The sequence below is a fragment of the Lactuca serriola genome, chromosome 4, assembly GCF_051521515.1.
Source record: "Lactuca serriola cultivar US96UC23 chromosome 4, Lser_US96UC23_V15, whole genome shotgun sequence".
Classification (NCBI taxonomy): Eukaryota; Viridiplantae; Streptophyta; class Magnoliopsida; order Asterales; family Asteraceae; genus Lactuca; species Lactuca serriola.
The window spans coordinates 145,018,544-145,022,334 of NC_136411.1; the positions used below are offsets into that span (position 1 = coordinate 145,018,544).

Genomic DNA, 3,791 nt, shown 5'->3' on the forward strand with positions numbered 1-3,791 from the left:
CACTCTTTATGTGCATTTTCTTTAATTCAGCAACTGCTTTTCCTTCAAGCCCATAATGATCATTCAAAATAATTTCCAAAAATTCTTCCTTGTTTCTTGGATCAAGTATGAAGGCAAAATATACCAACAAATTCATATTTTCAATATCACCAAAATATTTGTCGAACTTAGGTTTCATCACCTTAGCAATATCATAAAGATGTTGATCCATTGGTTGTTCTTCTAAATAATCGCATTGAAGTTGTTCTACCAAAATATTGTGAATTTTAACTAACTCAACCACAAAAATATGTGATGTCACATACTTTGTCCCGGAAAATTTCAATGTACGTCATGAAATGGTTTGAGAAATTGACACAACTTTCTAGCTTTTGTCCAATCTTCCGATGTGGGAATCGAATGACCTTTTTTACGTATTTCAATACCAAAACTCACGTCTTCCAAATCATGCCTATTAAAAGCTTGTATAGGCTTGAGCTACTTCCAACATTTCATAGGTGGAATTCCACCTATGTGCAACATCAAGGATCAAGTGTTTTGTACTTGCACATCTAGAATTTTCGGCACATTTCGTGAAATTCTCAAGTCTAGCACCCGAATTTTTAATCCACTTAATTGCACATCGTATGTTCTCAATTGACTTATCAATATTTTTAATACCATCTTGTACTACTAGATTCAAAATGTGAGCCGTGCATCGCATGTGAATCCATTTTCCATGCAACAAATAATTATGGTTATTTGCAAATATTCTTTTCAAAAAACCAATTGCATTATCATTTGCACTCACGTTATCAACCCCTCGATGACCATAAACTTTTTAAAAATTCAACACTTTTTTTTCAAGTTCCAATTATTGTCTACAAAATGGAAGGTAAGAGCCATGTAACTCTTTTTCTTTATGGATGTCCAAGTATCAGTAGTCAAACATATCTTACCGATGTTTTTTCGAATTAATTCACGAAGTTTTCTTTTTCTCTTCCGAATACAATGTCAAACACTCTTGTGTTATTGTACCTCTACATGGAACATGAAATAACGGTTGAGTAATTATGTTATAGTGTCTAAACCCTTCACCATCGACAAAACTAAACGGATGTTCATCTACTATAATCATGTTGGCTAAAGCTTTTTTACTTTCTTTTTTATCAAACTTCCATGCCATCATTTTGTTCGTATCACCATGTTCAAAAATAATTTGAGTTTGACCTTCACTTTTTTAGCCATGTAAATTGTGCACTTTTTCAAATGATTCGAGAGGTTTTTAATACCATAAATTTTTTACTCACATAAGTATGACTTACCACAATCTGTACAACATGCTTTTTGATCTTCTTTTGACATCCCTATTTTTAAAGGTTCCTCTTCAAAGTGACCCCAAACCCATGATCGTTTTTTTTGAAGCTCTTGATCATTTGACACGCTCTTGGGTTTCATCGTTATTGTTGTTTCTATCAATTTCTATTGTTGTTTCGTCCTCAAATTCCATTGAATCCGACATTATAAAAATCAATAAGAAAACCATTATAAAAATGTGTCAACAACACTTTATTTAAGAAAATCAATAAGAAAACCATAAATATTTGATAATAAAAATGGGTCAACAACACTTTATTTAATATTTTCTAAGCTCCTGTAAAACAATTCATTTTCCTCTTAAATTTAATATATTTAAAATTACAAATAAACCTCAAACAATAATTTTATTTTAACATATGCACCCAAAGCATTTATGTTAAACCAACTTCAAAAACGAAAATTCTTATGCCAATCAATTACTTTAAATCCATTGAAAAGAAAAGCAAATAAATGAATTATAAAACAGCAAGCAAACAAACATTAAATAAATGAAATGAAATATGAAGCAAACAAACACCAAACTTAAATCGTTACAGTGCACACTTCACAATGAAACAAATAAATGAAGTATGAAGCAAATAAACAAAGAAGGAATCAATAAATAAGTTTGTGAACTATTAATAAAACTTAAACTAGTAACTATATTCTTAATGAAGTTCACAAGCATAATTCTAAACTCAAAAGAATCAAGAATGAGGGCTGAGGAGACAATTCTTACCATGAAAACCGAAGAAGATGATGAAAACTTGTGGGTTTATGATTTTCACCAACAAAGCTTTTTTGTTAGTTGCAGCCGTTGTGTAGGTTTTTGATTTTCAACGCGGATGAAGAATTGTGAGGGTTTCTAATTTCTAGCGGTATTTTCTTTTGTGACATGAAAAAAAAAAATATTATTATATATGTTTATTTTATTAAACCAATGTAATTTATATTTTAATACACCTTAATATTAAAAGAACATGTGTTTATACTTCACATGTGGAGGATACAATAAGTAAAAAAAGTTATAGTACCCCTTATTTGGGTTAATCAGGTTAACCCGCAACCGATTTTTTTTTAAAAAATCAACCCTAAACTCAATCCTAAATGCAACTCGGGTATGTCGGGTTAACCAGAATAACGCGATTTAAAATTTTAACACTATTAAACCTGACTCTAAGTATCGGGTTCGGGTTCGGGTTCGGGTCGTGTTAATTGGGTTCAGGTTTTTGACACCACTAATTACAATCAACTGATAAACAAAAAAAAAAAAACTAATAATCTTGCACAAATAAAAACACTCTTAAATCCCTCATTTGATTTGTAGATTTCATGCACTCCTCCTTCAACCCAATAAAACACCCAAACGCCCCTGCTGCTACTGATTTCTGCTTCCCCTCTTCCTCCTCACCATTGTTGTTGCTTTACTCTTTACATCCCCCTTCTCCACTCTCCCTGTGAATCTCAACAGCAAAACACCCCTTAAATTTCTGCCAAAAGACCTCATCGAAAGTGGTGTTCGTTTTTTTTTCCGGCGAACAAGAAGGGCAGCAACCCTTGATTTGCTTCCTACTTCTTTCCCATCAGTTGGACCAACCTTTCTTCTCCTTTAGCTTCCTTCCTGTGAAAAATCAAACCCAAACACACACCCAAAACCCCATTGATTTCAGTCAAAACAAAAAGAGAAAACAAAATCGGAATCAACATGGAAACTGCCGAATGTAGCCCCATTCCCTCACCTGTTTCCTCTATCGATGACCAAGCAAGACCTCTCGCACATCTCTTCTTCTTTCCTCGATCAAACACCACAGGACGACCCTCCTACCATCTTCTGTCGTTTTGTTCTTCTTCCCCTCGATTCATGACCGCCAGTGACGAAACAGATGGACCAAGGGGGAACTCGCCGGAGATCGATACCTTCCTCCCCTCGCGCTCGTCAAGCACCGCCGCAACTTCAATCGGCGGTAGCCCTTGCTCATCTACTCCCTTGCTTGATCGAATCCTTCCCATCCCCGATTATACGAGGATAATAATCGGAGATGCTTCTTCTTGCGATAGTTCGACAAACAACGGGCCCAAAGAAACCCCTGCCTTCGCGCCTCCTTCTCATCTACCGACGATTCGTTTGGACGTTCCATCTGTATCCGTTCGAACGTGTTCTTTTCTGTTTCTCGATCATCAAATGATGAAGGCATAAACAAAGCCCCAATCCATTTTTAACTTACGGGTTTTGGCAGATCTAACCCCTACACTTGTAACCTTTAAATTCAAACAACCTCGTTCGGAAAGATTGATCAAAAAAGGTCGTTTTTGGTTTATTATTTTACTAAAACAGTCCCTTCAAATAGTTGAATTAATTAAAATAAACCCTTTTTGTTAATTCAGCAACAAAAATAGTCTCGTTAGGTTGGTTTAAACCAAATAAGGTGTAGATTGTACTTTCTCACGACGAG

At 34.7% G+C, this 3,791-nt stretch overlaps 1 long non-coding RNA gene across 1 annotated transcript; it reads right to left on the reverse strand.

Annotated features, from left to right (window-relative positions):
• Nucleotides 1-2,247: 2,247 nt before the first annotated feature.
• On the reverse strand, nt 2,248-3,506 carry LOC145102674 (uncharacterized). The gene is made up of 2 exons (XR_013706227.1): nt 3,078-3,506; nt 2,248-2,959 (listed from the first exon to the last, which is right to left on the reverse strand). It is a non-coding gene; the product is annotated as an uncharacterized LOC145102674 (long non-coding RNA).
• Between the last annotated feature and the right edge of the window lie 285 nt (nt 3,507-3,791).